The 19,298-nt window shown below is 42.6% G+C and overlaps 1 pseudogene; it reads right to left on the bottom strand.

Annotated features, from left to right (window-relative positions):
* Nucleotides 1-1,534: 1,534 nt before the first annotated feature.
* LOC131910705 (acylcarnitine hydrolase-like) lies at nt 1,535-16,940 on the bottom strand (annotated as a pseudogene).
* Nucleotides 16,941-19,298: the final 2,358 nt, after the last annotated feature.

The raw sequence follows: 19,298 nt of genomic DNA on the forward strand, positions 1-19,298 counted from the left end.
GCAATGTGGGAACCTATTGCAGTGGAAACTCCCCGGAATCTATGAGTGTGACCCTAGTGAAGACTCCTGGTAATGGAGGATATGGAACCTGAACTGGTCATTTTCTGTAACCAGATAATGCTTCCAGTGGTGGAACAGAGACAGAGCCCTTTAATAACAGAGAGAAATGCTTTAAGGAAACACAGTGACAGACTGAGCACATTTTTTTCACCTTTGTATGATGGCATAAAGAGTAAGTAAAAGTTTTTAATAGAGGACCCAGAAAAAGTTTAGGGACAAAAATAAATTCAGAATAATTAATATTAATTATTATATTATTTAATTAGATAATTAAATATATAATTAATTATAATAAATTAATAATGTGGGAGATGAAGGAGAATGATTGTGTCACAAGGAACCAAAGTGTTCAGGGGGATTTGTGAAAGTTAGAAATAGCCTTCCTTACATGGACAGGTACTTGGGGAGACTGGGATAGAATGCTCTACTCCTGGACATTTCTGGACCTTCTGATGCTCCCATCTGACTTCCAGGATACACCTCACAGTCAAACATATTCATAGATGTCAGGAAAATGTAGACATGAACCTCACAGTATCTCCAGGCCCTGGGGTGGGGGAGAAATTTCAACAGACTCCAACACACACCAACACACACACACACACACACACACACACACACACACACACACACACACTGTCTCAGGCTAGAGGACCTAATGGACAGGTCCAGATCTCCTTAAAAATATGTCACTCACTACTTGTGAAATAAATAGCTGAGTGGGTGGACTGTCTCAGTATAATGATATTAAGAACTGGTGGTTATTTCATAGGAACAACTGATATACATTCTATACTGTTAGAATGACTCCTGCACAAAGGACCCCACTTAACAGAGATGGTCTCTGCTCCATTGTCTTGAAATGGGTTCTGGTTGCCTGGCACTGATACATCATTGACCAAGAAGAGGTCTTGACTCTGAAGAGACCTTTGGTTCTGAAATGGATGGCTTACCAGAACACAATCAGGTTACCATCGGGTCTGGGAGAGGGGAGATAAAAAGAAGAGTGGCTTCCTGTGTGGCAGGGGAACCTGCAGGGAGAGTCTTCTTGCCCAAAGCACCAAGATAAAGGGTATTTGTACCCCTTTAATAGGTTTCTCTGCCTACACAGTAAACCGGACCAAGCCGAATTCACAGTAAAAGACCAAGTTTATTGGGCAAAGCACTCCCCGGTGACCTTTCCAGCCCCCAGAGGTGAGGCAGGGGAAGGGAGCTGGAGAAATGACATGACCACACTGAAGGAGGGGGCCCAAATACCCTGCGGGCACCCGGTGGGGTGATGACGAATCCTACACAAGCTGGGCCCATGTCCCACCATGGTAGGCAGGGTCCAGAGCAGCTCTCAGCCCTAGGGGAAGAGCAGCTGCCATCACCACAGAGAATGCAGAACTGGGTACTCTGGCGATTCTGTAAGAGGTGCGGTCTGGAGAGAGAACTAGAGCTGAGCCTGAGATTACAGCCAAACACTCTTCAGCAGCCAAGCCCACAACCATTCCTCACACAGGGCACTAGAGCTCTTTGTGCGTGTTCTCAGATCTCTTTAGCTCCTGGATCTTCTGGGGCAGAGTCTTGGTCCAGAACTGCAGTCTTTTGGCCTTCAGGGCTCGGCCCACAGCAGGCTTGATGTTCAACTGCAGGTACTGCTCATCATGGTCCAACATGGGCCAGTAGGGTAGACCCTCACTGTTGGGGTTCCTGTGGATATGCCAGCCAGTGGAGAAGGGTGAGGTCACTCTGATCCAAAGACTAACCCCCTGATTTGGGTCATGGCAGTGGTACAATTAGGCTGGTGTTTAAAGGGGCTGGTGGAATAAGTGTCCTGATATAGGGATACAAGTGTCACCCACTAGTTTCTGCTTCATGTGGGGGAAGACTACTTGACCTGTTTTATGTCTACATCTAAGAGGCAAAATCTAAAGAACTGTACATGATGGCTCATGAGCCTGTTCACTGTGAGATGACCAGTAACTGACACCTAAAAAGCATGCTATCCAGTAGAGAAGAAACTATAATATGATGGAAGATCCGTGAATGCTAAAGAGACAACCACCCCAAAAGGAGACCTGTAGGGACCCACATATCCCTATAACCCATATAGAGAAGGTTGAGAGAGAGGTGTGTTCTCACCCATATCTTGCAAAGTTGGCCCAGTACTTCATCATCCTCCTGTTCAGTAGCTCTTCCTCCTCAGTGAGGAAAACTGGAGTCATGAGAAAAATAAATATTGAAGTCCATGACACCACACACAACTGCTTCAAACTCACAGTCCCAACTATTGTCAGACCTGAAACTATCAGCTTTGTTACCTCCCTGCTGTGGGATGGTTTGTATGTCAAATGTGTTGCTGATTGGTCAATAAATAAATCACTGATTGGCCAGTGGCCAGGCAGAAAGTATAGGCGGGACTAACAGAGAGGAGAATTGAGAGAACAGGAAGCTGGGTGAGGGAGACACTGCCAGCCGCCACCATGACAAGCTGCATGTGAAGATCCTGGTAAGCCATGAGCCATGTGGCAAGGTATAGATTTATGGAAATGGATTAATTTAAGCTATAAGAACAGTTAGCAAAAAGCCTGCCACAGCCATACAGTTTGTAACCAATATCTGTCTGTGTGCTTACTTGGTTGGATCTGAGCAGCTGTGGGACTGGCGGGTGACAAAGATTTGTCCTGACTGTGGGCCAGGCAGGAAAACTCTAGCTACACCTCCCTTCTTCACTATACAATACCTAACATCCACGCATGCCTCTAATTGAATTCGAGCCCCAATGTGCTGTCATCTCCATCACAGGCTAGACTGGGACAGGTCCAGGTTCTAATCTTGGTCTGATTTTTTTTTAGGCTATGATATGGCACACATTTGATTCTATCATCTCCCAGAACCTAGTTTTTCTCAAATAGACTAAGAGCTCAGGAGTCCCTGAGGTGTCATCTGAGACCTCCATCTGCTCAAGGAGAATAAGAAAAACTCATGTTTCATGCCAAAGAAGAAGGACCCAAAGACAAAAGGAACCTCATCAGCATGATCAGCCTTCACGTGGGGTGGCCTGAGACTCTTGAGGAAGCTGGGCTGATGTTGGAACTCATAGAAGTAGACGGTGTTGTGGGAACCTGGAGGTGGGGACAATGAGTGACTTATTGACCCCACACCTGGAGTTTTTCTGATACATATTCGGTGACAAAGTACTTTGATCTAAAGTTACCTGGAATCATAAATGTTAAAGGGGAGAGGAAGTTCCAAGCTGGAGCACTAGCTGTGGAAAAGCCCATGGCAAAACAGTGCTCATGGCCTTCCCAGCTGAATGGTTATGTCAAGTCAATAGATTACCCACAACTCATTTTCTCTTCTATACTTAGATGACATTCTCTTTAACTAGACGTGAGACCTGGATACCACACTGCTCTACAGTGCTTACCAGTGACCTATATCTCTGAGTCGCTCCCCTAAGTCTTGTTACAGACATACTCACGCTGAAAATGAGCTACTTGGAGTGCAGGGATCACAAACATGAAGTCTCCCATCATCTCTGTAAACTGTATTTGGAGGGCTTGGGGATCCTCAGTGTCCCCCATGTACTCTTCCATTAGCAGGTCACCACACTCAGGAGGCAGCATCTACACCAAGGAGATCAGGAAGAATGAGGCTAGTCATGTTGTTGGTTACATAGGCAACAGCCTTTGGTATGAGGAGAATGGGGCCTGTGATCAAATAGGGTATAGGCAAAAAGATTCATTGTCTGAGGTCACCCCACACCGAATCACACATATATACTGACCTTCATTAATAGGGTTGCTGTCTGAGAATGAGATATAAGGGACCTCTCTATTTGGATAGGACCAGAGGTATCTCACTATTTGTGCTGCTGTATTCTTCAGAACATCCTGCAGGTTCTCTCTTGTTATTTCCTTTATTGTCTGAGCAGAGCCCATGACCTGGGGGGCAGAAGTGTGGGATCTGATGGACTTGGATTAGAGATGTATTGAGTTCCCACTGCTTAACATATGAGTCTCCAGACTCCCAGAGGGTTGTAATTGAGCCTCTCCATGGGGATGGTCCAACCATACTCATCATTGTTGACACCAATGATGCTGGGGACAGGGTGAAAACCACAGATGCTAACAACTCTTTGGGATGCCTCAGAAAGAACACCCCATCCACAACAGCAGGGATGATCTTGAAAACCTGAGGGGTATAAAAAGTTAATGCTGAAGGTCAATAAAATACATAGGCTGATACACTGAGTTACTACCATCATTTTCTTATTTCTTGCTAGCCTCCGGGTGCTCAGCTCACTCTGGAAGAGAATCTACACTTGGATTAGCCTATCTTGGTGTTTATAGTATACACAGAGTTAAAGGACACAAAGTCTGACTAGATCTTCCAGGACACACAATTCTACCTACCTTATTAATGATCAGAATCTCTGCTTCACTCTTGCCTCTCAGACAGTGCACAAAAGCCTCTGAGTCCATGGCCTCACATCCAGACAGGTTGGCCACCGTCTGTAAAGGGAACAAGTGCGGAGAAGAATTTTTTCAATTCCCACTTGATACTGTTGGCCTGATTACCACACTAGTGTGTGTGTGTGTGTGTGTGTGTGTGTGTGTGTGTGTGTGTGTGTGTGTTGTGTGTGGATTGGAATAAATATAAATTGTTCCCTTTGTCCTATTCCTCAAAGAAGACAGCCAGCAAGCAATATCCTTTCAACTTGCATACTTGTTTTTATTGTTGTTTTTTGCTTAGAGTAGTTTTGTTTACTTCACCCATCTATCTGTGTTTCGTGTATGAGAGAAGGACTAAATGTGCCAATGTTTGTATGTGAATGTAAGAGGACAAAGTCTCCTTTCTTCACAGATATCCCCTTATTTGAGACAGGCGGTCTTCTTGTTTTAATGCTCCTACACTAGCTAAGCTGCTCCGTGAACATCTAGGGATTCCCGTGTTTCTGCCTCCCACATGACTACAGGAACATTGGAATTACAGATACATGCTACTATCTCCAGGCTTTTGTGGTTTTGGGGGATTAAACTTAGCTCCACAGGCTTGCACTCCAAGCACTTTTAAAAACCCACAGAGCCATCTCCCAAAGCAGATGTATTTTTTTTTTTTTTTTTTGGTCAGTGATGGAAGCTGTTAGGAGCAATTTGCTGGTGAGATAGCCTGGCCATCCAGTATGAAGTAGAGGCAAGAAGAGGCTAACCCCTCAACCCCTGTGTTTCTCAAAATTAATGGAAAGAAACTGTTTTCCTGACTATTGTTTTCCCCACTGAACAGAAGACCAGAGTACCAGACCATGAAGGCTGAGGGAGAAGACTAGGACTATTACGGTTGAGGGCACTTACAGAGTAGACCATCTCATGGGTGTCAGAGATAAGGTCAGGCAGCAGGGCCACTCCACTCTCCATGATGGCTCTGTGGAAGAGTCCTTTGGACAATGGGGACAAAACATGTGAAGACACACTTGTGCCACCTGCTGACTCGCCAAAAATAGTGACCTGGTCAGGGTTGCCTCCAAAGTGGGCGATATTCTGCTGGACCCAGCGTAGGGCTGCCACTTGGTCCAGGTAGCCCCAGTTGCCTCTGGCATGTTGGTCTCCAGTGCTGTGAAGTGAAAGAGACATTGTTCAAAGGGCTGTTCTAGGTTCTGAGCTGAATCTGCTCAGCCGAGTCCTAGACTCACCTGAAAAAGCCCAGGACACCCAGGCGATACTGTATATTGACCACCACCACATCTTCAATGGCTGCCAATATGGATCCATCAGTCAGAGAAGCCATTCCTCCAATTAGAGCACCACCATGGATCCACACCATCACCTGGAAAAGTCAAGAGCCAGGAAGCTCCTATCTAGCCCAAACTCTGCAAGACTATTTACTAGAGTAGCAGACAACTGATGTGCCTCTATGCAGCTCCACAAATACATAGAAATCCTCAGCACTTCAGGGCCTTGGTCATGGCTAGGAACTTCTAGTAGCCCTATCAGGATGTTTCTAGTCCCCATCCCTACCATGCATCTTAGTTTGAATTAATGGCTTTGTGTAGAGAGTAATATCATAATTATTCAGACTCTTTATAGTGGAAGAAAGAGGGGCTGTCTCCATGGATTCCTCTCCAGATTAAAAAAGGAAAGGATCACCAATCTCATGGGCACAACAGCTAATCCAAAAGTGGAAACTAATAACCTCAATGTTGAGGCTTGAGCACCTAAGTAGTTCTGCATGGCTCAGGATGTAGAATGAGTCCTGGTTTTATCAAAGAACTAAAGCCTTCAGTCACTCAATACTCTAATGCTCTGTGTCCCATTCCCATGTTTCAGCTGCATAGTGTCGCTGAGAAGGCCTTTTTTTGACACAAACAGGAGAAGAGTTTTCAAAAAAGTCCACACTGCAATGGAGCTCAGGTTGTTTTTACCCCTTCTAATCATCTTGAAAACCACACCCTGTCTCCAAGCTGATCATTGTCACATACTCACAGGCAGTTTAGAGCCCTCATGGGCATGAGCTGGTGTGTAGATGTTAAGATGCAGACAATCCTCAGACATGGAGATAGGAGGCAGGGTCAGTTTCATATCCTTCAGGCCCTCTGCAATCATCATTTCAAGGTTTTGCAGACACCTGATAGAAATAGCAGACAGATACTCCAAGAGATGTGTAGTGGCCAAAATCAAATGTGAGTCTGGATTTTTTCTAAGCTACCTTTAAATGTTGTTCTTCATGATGCCCTGTTAACACATATTCCCTCTCTAAAATCCCTTCCCACCAAGGTAAAGGCCACAGGCTCCATGAAAGTTGGGGTAGAGCCAGATTTCTAGGGAGGACTCCAGTTGGCTAGGGCCTAGATGTTGTTTTTTTCTGAGCCTGGAATACAGAGAGTTCTAGGTGTCTCTATGCAAATTATTGGCTGTATGTGGTGATATTCATTGAATTTTATAAGTATAGAAAACTGAAGTAAGCATAGCAGGAATACAATCTTTTTCTACTCTCTGTTCCTGGCTGTAGATGCGATGTGATCAGCTCTTCTAATTCTCTTTCACTGTGAAATCCCCCACATGATGGATTGCAATCTGCAGCCTAAAATAGTAGCTTTCTCCCTTAAGTGGCTTTTGTCAGTATTTTGTTACAGCAACAAAAAACAAACTAAGATTGCAATATTAGAGTGTTGTATCCACAGGTAGTAGAGGAATTGGTGGATACTACTGCCCTAATAACACAGACTCTCAGGGAATTTCTTTTTCCTACACTGTCTTCAAGGGGAATTAGTTACATATCCTTGCTCCTTGGTCAATGGTGCCTGGCCCTATAGGGTGTCACATTGACTGTGATACTGCGGTTAGCAAATATCCATCATGCTGCACTCTTCAGGATCTGAAGTGTATTCTACTGAATTCAGGGGCACTCTTTGCTTAATAGGCCACATAACTCATGCCTAGAGATCACTCCCATTGTGGCAGAGAACACTGGGATTAATTTGAATCTGTGAACAATTGTAGTGGGTAGCCATTCCAGCTTTGTTCTGGAAGTTCCAACCCCCATTAAGACTTCGGCAACTGTCACGCCTACAAGGTGGGGCCAAGGGAGGCGCCTGGGGACCCGAGATCTGGATCGGCGAACACTCTCTTGGTTCCAGGACCCTGGATGGTGGAGGTGGACAAAGCAGAGCTCCAGAGAACACCGCTGGACTGTGATACACCTTCCCCAGACCCTGCGACCTACCTATCCCTTAATTTGTAAGTTACGCCATTAAATAAATCTCCTTTTAACTACGTGGAGTGGCCTAAATAATTTCACCAATATCTGGCGCTCATGTGGGGCAAATTCCAAAAGCCTGGGTGGCTCCTGCCCTCAGCCCCCTCCCCGGCTAGCGGGCACCTAAACCCGCCTGCAAAGTTCCATATAACCAGGGAACACCTACACGGTTCCATTCCCGAAAAAGGGAGCAGCTAGTCCGGTCTCAGCTCCCTAGCTTAGCCCCGAGACCAGCGAAAGAGGCACTCCCCAGCTTCCTGAGTGCACGCACGCCAGCTGCGGCTCGGCTCTGCCATCTTGACTCCAGCAAGCTGCAGTCAGCCAAGATCACCAGCAGGCCCTGCTTTGGAGCTGTACCATCGCCACCTGCTGGCTGAAAAGTGCTACTACACCCCCCAAAACCACAAAAGGTAAGTAAAAGTACCTGATAATTTTACACCTTAAAATTGACTAACAAATTTTGAGTAATTCTTGTAATATGGCTGACAACATTACTTCACAAGAATTTGAAAACCTTTTTGCCTGTATGATGAATGACATCTTCCTGGAAATATACGACCTTCCTAAGGCATATCTGGCCTGTACCATTTTGGCATTCATCGTAATAATTCACACAGTGTTCAAACACTGGTTTAAAAACAAGAACAAAGATGAGTCATTATTGGGACTGATACAGGCTTTAAGCGAGAGCAATGAAGGCTTACAGAAAAAGATTCTCTCTCTGGAGTCTGCTAACCAGGATTTACAGGCTTTCAAAACTAACAATGAAGGCTTACAGAAAAAGATTCTATCTCTGGAATCTGCTTTAATGGATAGCAATGAGACCTTAGAGAAAAAGATTCTTTCTCTGGAATCTGCTAATCAGGATTTACAAGACAGGCTCGTACCAAAAATTGATCTTATTGATAATAAATGTGAATATTTAATGGACAGAACACTAACTCTCCAGACACTATATAAGGAAGAAAGATTATCATTAATTGATAAGATAAGGTCCATGGAATCATGTGTTTCTGAGGAACATAAAAACTTCTATGATTCCATGAGAAATCTGGAGTCCCTTGCCAGAGAGGAGGTTCACTCCCTAGAACAGACCCTAGGTGCTCGTTTGCAGGCCTTAGAAGAAACTCTCAGTAAACATGACAAGGGACCTAATAAGCAGAAGGGCAAGACCATAGAGGTTGTAACATCTCCAAATGGCTCTCACACAATGGCTTATCCTGTTATCATCCATGAGAAGCCAGCGGATGACACACACCCCGAGCCATATAATACATATACATTACAACCAATTTCAACAAGGGACTTTAAAAATATAAAGGAAGCAGTAGTTACGTATGGGATACACTCCACATACGTAAAACAATTGTTAAATTCGTGGTCTACCTCACATAGAATCATCCCAGATGACTGGCATCAGTTAATTTCAGCTGTTCTAGAATATAGTCAGCAGCTACAGTGGAAAAGCTGGTTGAGAGAAGAGGCAAAAAATTTAGAACAACAAGGTAAACTCAGAGGTTTTGTGATCTCCCAAGATCAAATACTTGGTGAGGGATGTTTTGCTGACAGGAATGTACAAGCCATTTATGATGAACATACAATATCCCTATGCCGTACAGCAGCTCTAAATGCTTGGGAAAAAATTCCAGAACCTGGAAAAACAACTGAGGTATACACAAAGATATTTCAGGGACCACACGAACCCTTCACTGATTTTTTACAAAGACTGAACACAGCTATAACAAGAGCTGTATCAGATAAAGAATTAAGAAAAGAATTAACTGAGTCCTTGGCGTTCGACAATGCTAATGCAGAATGCAGAAGAATACTTACACCATTAAAGATCAGATCAGCTCCTTTGGAAGAATGGATTCAGTATACTAATGGTGTTGAGTCTCGTAACTACAGTAATGAAGCTTGGATAGGAGAGACAAATCCCAGAGGTGAAAGAAGGCCCCGTGTTACCAAATGTTTTAAATGTGGTACACCAGGTCATATAAGTAAAAACTGTATGTGGGGTACTCCTAGGAGTAATACTCCTTTTAGGAATAGCCTAAACAGGAGACCCCAACCACCTCCCGGATTATGTAGAAGGTGTGGCAAAGGCCAACATTGGACCAGTGAGTGCAGATCAAAAATAGATATACGAGGTAACCCTTTACTGGCGGGAAACGCCTCAGGGGGCCTCTTGCAGGTCCCCAAATCAAATGTAGTATGAACATTCCCAGCCACTGTGGAAGAAATTCCTCTCCAGGACAACTGAATAAACCACTGCCTAATGTAAAAGCCGATACTGCAATGGATGATAAAACAGCTCTGATGGATGGATCACAGTTTACAAAGAACACTATAAAACAAATATTTTGGCAGACTTCCATAAATGATCAAAGACCAAAGCTTAGAATTCGAATTAATAGCCTGGTTATGGAGGGACTGGTAGACACAGGTGCAGATGTGACTATAATTACACCAAAATCATGGCATCCGAATTGGCCTCTTCAAGAGGTAGATGTCCAACTTTTAGGGATTGGCACCCTATCTCAGATAAAACAGAGTTCGAGATGGGTTGAATGCATAGGGCCAGAAGGACAGAGAGGAAGACTGAAGCCATATGTAGCAAATGTAGCAGTAAATCTTTGGGGCCGAGATCTGTTACAACAGTGGAATACCCAGATTAAAATTCCTACACTTTCAGAAAAAGAATACAGATCAATGCATGTTTCTAGGAATAATATCATCGCATGCTATAAAAATCAGGCACCAACCATTCAGGCTGTTCACAAACAGAGCACAACTGCTGTTGAACTCTCAGAAGTACCAACTGCCTTACCTTTAAAATGGCTAACTAATAAACCTGTCTGGGTTGGACAATGGCCTTTGACAAAAGAGAAGCTACAAGCTTTAGAACAGCTGGTTCAAGAGCAGTTAAATGCTCAACACATTGAAGAATCTACCAGCCCTTGGAATTCTCCTGTATTTGTTATTAAAAAAAAAAAGTCTGGTAATTGGAGAATGCTGACAGATCTGAGAGCTATTAATAAAGTAATTCAGCCAATGGGCTCCCTACAGACTGGGATACCCTTGCCCTCTCTGCTACCTAAAGAATGGCCTATAATAGTTATTGACTTAAAAGACTGTTGGTAAAGACCATACCCTTACAAGAAAATGATAGAGAAAAATTTGCCTTCACAGTACCTAATTATAACAATTCTCAGCCAGTCAAGAGATATCAATGGAAGGTCCTCCCACAGGGAATGTTAAACAGCCCTACTTTGTGCCAATACTTTGTGCAGAAACCATTGGAGATAATTCGTGTAAAGTTTCCACAATCCATAATTTATCACTATATGGATGATATCCTATTAGGTGATCCAAAGTTAGATACATTAGAAAGCATGTTTGAAGAAGTAAAAAAAGTTTTGCCTCACTGGGGACTGCAAATTGCTCCTGAAAAAATACAAAAAGGAGATTCTATTAACTACTTAGGATATAAGATAGAGCTACAAAAAATTAGACCCCAAAAGGTACAGCTAAGGAGAGATCGATTGAAGACTCTTAATGATTTTCAAAAGTTATTAGGAAGCATTTCCAACTTACTGGGTATCATGGGAATACCCAAAGATGGACTACAAAATTTGGCTAATACTCTAGAAGGGGACAAAGAATTAAATAGTCCAAGAGAATTATCAGCCGAAGCTGAGAAGGAATTGGCTCTAGTAGAAAAGACAATTCAAGAAGCACATGTGGATCGTGTGGATCCAGAACTTAAATGCATTCTTGTCATATTCTCCTCTAGACATTCCCCAACAGGTATTTTGATGCAGAGGGAAGATATTATATTGGAATGGATATTCCTACCACGTAAACCAAATAAGAAATTAAAGACTTATATAGAAAAGATCTCTGATTTGATTCAAAAAGGTAAACTAAGACTTCGCCAGTTGACAGGAATGGACCCAGCAGAAATTGTAGTACCTTTAACTAATGAAGAAATTTCATCACTATGGAAAGATAATGAATACTGGCAGAGAGCCTGCAGTAACTTTTTGGGAAAGATTAACAACCACTATCCCAAAAGCAAGAGAATAGAATTTATAAAGAAAACCGAATGGGTCCTTCCTCACATTGTACGACAAAAGCCAATTTCTGGAGTCCTCACATTCTATACTGATGCAAATAAATCAGGGAAAGCAGGATATAAATCAGGAGACTTAAGTAAAGTGGTACAAAGTCCATACAGCTCTGTACAAAAGGCAGAACTGTATGCCGTTCTTATGGTACTGATGGACTTCACAGAACCCCTCAATATAGTCACTGACTCTCAGTATGCAGAGAGAGTTGTTTCACATATTGAAACTGCTGAATTTATTCCTGATAATACAGAATTAACTTCATTATTCATACAATTGCAGGAAATCATCAGAAAAAGGGAACATCCTATATATATAACACATATCAGATCCCATACGGGTCTGCCAGGACCTCTAGCACAAGGTAATGAAGAGATTGATCAGTTACTAATAGGTAATGTACTAGAAGCTTCAGAATTTCATAAGAAATACCATGCAAATAGCAAAGGTTTGAAGAAGGATTTCTCCATCACTTGGCAACAGGCTAAGGATATTGTGAAAAAATGTCCTACTTGTTCCATCTATAACCAACTTCCATTACCTGCAGGGAGCAATCCAAAAGGTATACAAAGAAATGAAATTTGGCAGATGGATGTGTTTCATTTTGCAGAATTTGGAAGATTAAAGTATGTACATCATACCATTGACACCTATTCAGGATTTCAATGGGCAACTCCTATGAGTTCTGAAAAGGCTGATTCTGTGATTACACACCTATTAGAAGTTATGGCTATCATGGGGATACCTGTACAAATTAAGACAGACAATGCTCCAGCATATGTCTCCAATAAAATGAGACAATTCTTTGCTTATTACAATATAAAGCATGTTACAGGTATACCACACAATCCCACAGGCCAAGCAGTCATAGAAAGATCCAATCGAACTTTAAAGGATATGCTAAATAAACAGCAACAGGTAACAATGACTCCTAGAAATAGATTGCATAGTGCTTTATTAACCTTGAATTTTCTCAATGCTGATGAGAAAGGAACAACAGCTGCAGAGAGACATTGGATGACAGACAAAACTCCCGAGCTAAACCAACCGGTTTATTTCAAGGATGTACTGACCTCAGAATGGAAACCTGGATATGTTCTACGTTGGGGAAGGGGTTTTGCCTTTGTTTCTGCAGGAGAAGAAAAGCTATGGATACCAACAAAATTAATAAAAATTTGATTCGAACAGGAGAAACCCCTTGATGAGGAGAAGTAAAAGATCATCCACCAATGTGACATCTCTACAAGTTGTAAGAAAAATTTAACAATCAAGGTTGGGGTAGGGTTCTGTTTTTGTCTTTCCAGGATAATGGAAATACCCATCTTCCAAAAATCATAAGGCCTTGGATATCTGGATGTTTACAGCAGAAAGAAAGACTCTATTGGTACCAATCTACACACGGTAAAATCTCACTGTCTAACATCTATCTCTCTATCAATATAGAAAAGTTGTGGTTCCAATTCAATTATAAGCCAAGCTGGCTTTGGAGATGGAATTGGCTCACTCCTTCTCTAAACCCAAGCACATTGCTAAAAGAAAAGTTTGAGAGATTCTTCAGTACCATATCAGAAGAGCCCTCTGGTGTGGGACAGAAGGAAACCAATAAAAAGGGACCATTGTCTTCTAGATTCTAATTCTCTCCATGCTTACTCTTGATTTCTCAGAATCCTTTCTTACATGCTATGTCCTCTTTAAATCCAAATCTTCCATTTTGATAACTAATAAGTTTTTCTAATAGCAATCTCAGAAGTCTCCAGAAGGAAGATGGGGCCCCAACAACAACTCTACCCAATCCAGAATGATGCCATGGTAATCATCATCATACTACACTTCTTACCAGAATTTCAGACAATCTTACCCATTACTCTAAGACTTGCTACAGAACCTACAGTTAGTCTAACTGAAATTTAACTATCTGTGCTTTCTCACAGTACCCAACAGAGATAACATCACCCCCTAAACAGCAGGAAGCAATTCTAAGAAAACGACGCCCCTTCTCCCTTAGGTTTCATAATTCTCAGGGTTATGGATGATGGTTATAGGGTTGGGGGTGGAAGGAAATATTAAACTCAGTACTCTTAAAAAAAAAGGAAAAGAAGAAATGGAATGGATAGGTATAAGACATTATGGTAGATTATTGTGTATACTAGTAAACAAATTTAGTAAAATAGCAGCCTTAAATAATTTGCACTGTAATTTGCACTGTTATGGATTCTTATATGTTGATACAAATGTAAACTATTTTTATATTCCTGTTTAAGATAATTTGTATATTGATACAAATACAGAACTATACTTGGTATAATGTACATACATTTCTACTCTTATTTGAAATATTTGTATATTGATACAAATGTAAATTTATATCTGTCATACTTTATGTATGTTCTACTTCTGTTTAGGATATTTGGTATATTGATATATATTTAAGATTATTGTCATATTGCATATCCCACTACATACTCCTACCTCTGTTATAAATATTGATATATACTTAAGATTATTGTCATATTGTATATCACACTATACACTCCTACCTCTGTTATAACATCTTGTGTATTGTCACAATTTTGAAGTCATCGTTCTTTACCATACACTTGCTTATAGACTGTCTACCTTGTTTACGTGAAGCCTTAGTCCTTAGGTTATTTCGGTAGATAAGACTTATAGATTTATAGTCACCCATGCTTGTCATCTCTATAGTTACGTTAGTTAGGTTATACAGATTTACAGATACATAGGTCAGATGGACAGGTAATCTTCAAACACTTCATAGACCTAGAGAATATGGCATTTAAATAACTTAGAATTCTGTTGATGTGAGACACAATTGCTCCTGGCTGCACCAATTTGATCCCGAGAGAACGTTGGGCTTCTAGACATTTCCATTTGGAAGTTTGTCTTCTTGGCACAAAATGGCCTACTGGGCAAAGAACTGCCCTTGCCTCGACGGCTGACAGTACAAATGCAATGCTATCCTTTCTGGACAAGCGGGACACAAGGAAAGCGACCACTGTACTCTGCCAAGACAGGGTAAGATGGTCTTTCAGAATTCCTGCTTCTGAAAATGGTCTGTCAGATACTTTAGGCCTGTAGCCAATTTGAATGCACCAACAATGCTGAGAAACATTAGGTGACTGTCCAGGCTGCCAGTTGTTTCGGTCTACTCTCGCAAGATTCCCGAAAGTTGCTTGCATCCATCTACCATTTCTCAGGTACCATTATATTCCTTCTCAGGTCTTTGATGGGATTGAAGACTAGCAGTTATAGTTACAACTTAGTAGATAGAACATATTAAGTATTAGATTCAGGTTCTTTAGGATAGGACACCTTTTGGAATGATCTTTGTAACATGCCATTTACCTATGCTCTATACTTCTCTGGATTTTAATATGTGTTTCTTGCTTGATATTGTTTGCATTGGTTGTAGTTCCATCTTATCTAGGTCATTATCCCTCATTATTCCTGGACAATATTTGATAACCATTCCTTTGTATATAGTCTTGTATTAGGTTAGAACTTTCTTATTTAGACAAAAAGGGGGAGATGTAGTGGGTAGCCATTCCAGCTTTGTTCTGGAAGTTCCAACCCCCATTAAGACTTCGGCAACTGTCACGCCTACAAGGTGGGGCCAAGGGAGGCGCCTGGGGACCCGAGATCTGGATCGGCGAACACTCTCTTGGTTCCAGGACCCTGGATGGTGGAGGTGGACAAAGCAGAGCTCCAGAGAACACCGCTGGACTATGATACACCTTCCCCAGACCCCGCGACCTACCTATCCCTTAATTTGTAAGTTACGCCATTAAATAAATCTCCTTTTAACTACGTGGAGTGGCCTAAATAATTTCACCAATAAACAATTTTATCTTTGTTTCTCTCTATAGTATCTGCATCTAACTCCCTATGGGTACCAATCTCTGACCCAGGAGACTGATAAGGTCATTCTACTCAACCTTAGTACATGTGTTAGAAAATGCATGTGAAACTTCCCACAATGGAAGAAAACTGCTACAAAGCTGAGATGGAGGAAAGACTTCAGCATGGCTCAGAGAGAGCTCAGAGAAACTCTTCACCCCAGATCCAGACATCCTCTGGGTCCATAACTTATATGGCTGGATGTGAGGTTCCATCTCTTACACCACTCCATGGTACAGGGGCTTCAGGAGGTGCAAAGCGCAGTGGTCCTACAGGTGGCTTGGCAAAGGGAATTCCCAGGAAGGTATGGACACCAATTTTGGTGTCCTTCACATGGACAAGGCTGCCTCGGACCTGGCCTGTGTGTGTGTTTCTGATGGGGCTGGCCTCTGATGAGTCCTGACCTGTGGGTTGAGAGATGCCATCAGGGTTAGTTTTGTGCAATCAGTTACCACAGATTGTGAGAGTTCCTATCTCACTGTTACCATGGCACACAGAACGGAAACCCGGGACCTCCCAGTTCAGCTGTGAGGTTTGAGTATAGGATGTCCTCTATCCCTCAGGGCTAGGAACCTTTTCTTTTACCCCTGTTGAAAGGTGTCAGAGCATTTCTCTGGCCAAAGAGCTCACACGCTCTGAGCAATTTGGCCACATGAATTTATGATTATTGTCATTCTTATCCAAAGGTCAGTGGAAGTTACAGTCATAGCCATATACTAAGGAGGAAAAACATCTTCTGATCACTTTCCTTAGAATTGTCTAGCACTCTCCAGAGCTCCTTACATTGAACTCTCTCCTCAGTATGGAGTGATCTTAGACATCTCTGACGATCTGTGTGGGCCCACAAAATCAGTGGGCTTTGGTTAGGAGATTGGGAGGCACCTGTTTCCCACACATCCATCCCCCACCCTCAACCATGTTCCCTGAGCCATCCTCCCACAAGCCCAGCCTCTGACATGCAGATTTTGACAGCTCTGACTCTAGTCATTCCCCATTGCCAGCTTAGTGAACCTCACCCTGCACGTGGAGGAGGAGAAGCAGGAGCCCAAAGACCAGGGCATTCAGCCAGCTATGAAGTTGATTCAGTGGCATGACAGCTCTCATCCCAAGTCTGTGCTGCTACATAGGATGGCCACGTTTCAAAAACAGGAAGCAGAATATGTAGGCCTTGCCCAGGCAGGAATTTAAATAAAAAAGATGTAGGCGGGAACTTGGTGTGGTGGGGCAAAGTTCTCATTGTTGGAAAACTGATTAGTCAGAAGTGATAGGAGCCAGTGTCAGGGAGTTAGGGCAAAGTCACCTCTGCTATTTCCTTTTCCTCTTTGACTTCCTGGAAAGACACAACATGGATTCTGAAGCTCTTATGTGATACTAGGAATCTTGTCCTCACTCCTGGGCAGAAAGCTGTAACAGGAGAAGCTAGAGGGCTTCTGTGAGTAGGTCCTTACTCAAGTTGTCACAGAAGAGATAGGCAAATAAAGGAGCTTTGAGTGTGACCTTCATCCTCAAGACTCCTCTGAATTGGAGAATCAGTGAGCCTGTTTCCAGGGTCCCTGGTCCTTACAATGATCTTAGGGTCTACTTAGACACCTCCATGTTAGGTCACAGTTGTTTGATCAATACACAGTGCAATTCTGTTCTTTTAAAGTCCTCAGCCCTTCTTTACTCCATCCTCATGATGTGTCTCCTCTAGTGGCCAGCTCCTGTCAAGATCAACTTCACAGTCATTTATCCATTTAACAAATGTTTAATTGTTTGAGTTTATTTATATTTTTATTTTTTTCTTTTTATTTATGTATTTAATTATTTTTATTGCATGAAAAATTTATTTTTATTTTTTATTTATTTTACACACCAACCACAGACCCCCCTTTCCCTCCTTTTGCCCCTCCAGGCTTCCCCCTGCCCAACCTGCCTCTATTCTCTCCTCCAACAAGATGAGGTCTCCCATGGGCAGGTACAGAGCCTAGTACATTCAGTTGAATCAGGACAATCCCCTCTCCCTGCATCAAGGCTGTGTAAGGTGTCCCACCATAGGCAGTGGGCTCCAAAAAGCCAGCTCATGCACCAGGGATGGATCCCAATCTCACTGGCAGGGGCTCCTCAGGCAGACCAAGCTACACAACTGTCTCATTTATGCAGAGGGCCTAGTTCAGACCACGGAGGCTCCACAGCTGTTGGTCTAATGTTCATGAGTCCCCACTAGTTTGGTTTGGTTGTCTCTGTAGGTTTCCCCATCATGATCTTGGTGCCCCTTGCTCATAGAATCCCTCTTCTCTCTCTTTAACTGGACTCCCAGAGCTCTGCCTGGTATTTGGCTGTGGATCTCTTCATCTGCTTCCATCAATTACTGGATGAAGGCTCTATGATGACAGTTAGGTTGTTCACTGATCTGATTATTGGGGTTAGCCAGTTCAGGCATCCTCTTACTTGTTCATGTACATATGTGTGTGAATGCTCCCAGGCCATGGCTCACAAATGGAGGTGATGAGATGATTTGTATAAGTTCCTTCCACTGTGTAAGTTCCTTCCTCTAATTCCACCATATGGAACCCAAAGTGGAACTTAGTTCATCAGGGTTGGAGGAAAGTTCTCTTGCCACCCCTTGATCAATATTACATGTAACCATGTGACAAACACTTAATGGGCTTTGCTAGCTCCAACACTGGGGTCAATCTGATGTCTCAGAACCTATGATAAACCAGAGATAAAAGTCTATAAATAGAAGTTTCAGAAGCACAATAAAATGCTGACATGATATATCAAAGGATGCAGGATCAGAAGTCCATATTCAGTCCAGACTGATTTCCTAGAGGAAGTGGTGTGGGGATCAGTGTCAGTTGCCTTACTGCCACCTGAGAATTGACCTTGACTCCAAATTATCTTCATTATTATATAAATAATAGTTTATAGCCTAACAGCATGGCACTGTGGCACTTCCTCTTTGGTGTCTGGCTGGCTGTTTACCTGGCACAGCACAGCTCAGCTTTTCCTGCCTCCTCTAATCAACAGGGGCTCCCTATATTCCATGTCACCTTTTCAATGGACTCTTGTCCTGTCTGTGGTTCTAGCCTTTCTTGGAAGATGTTTTCTCTACTCCAAGTTTTCAATCAAAGGAAGAGCTGGACCATGAAAGCTGAGAAGTAGCCAGTTCCTTGAATCTCAGGATGAAGGAACTAGATTCCCAACGTATCGTGGACATTGCTGTGCTTCTTAATCCCAGACATTTTTGTAGCTCAGTTAGGGAAATCCTGGTGTGCTCTGCTACTTACTCACTGCACCATCACTCAGAGCCCCCATGTTGATGATGATCATGACCACAGTAAAAACGTGAAATGAAGAATATACTCATGCTCTGTTCTGTGGAGGGAGGCAGGGAGTAAGTATGGAGAGCAAGATAGAATGAAAAAAAGAGATGAGATAGATAGATAGATAGATAGATAGATAAGG

The sequence above is a fragment of the Peromyscus eremicus genome, chromosome 5 (assembly GCF_949786415.1).
Source record: "Peromyscus eremicus chromosome 5, PerEre_H2_v1, whole genome shotgun sequence".
NCBI classification, from domain to species: domain Eukaryota; kingdom Metazoa; phylum Chordata; class Mammalia; order Rodentia; family Cricetidae; genus Peromyscus; species Peromyscus eremicus.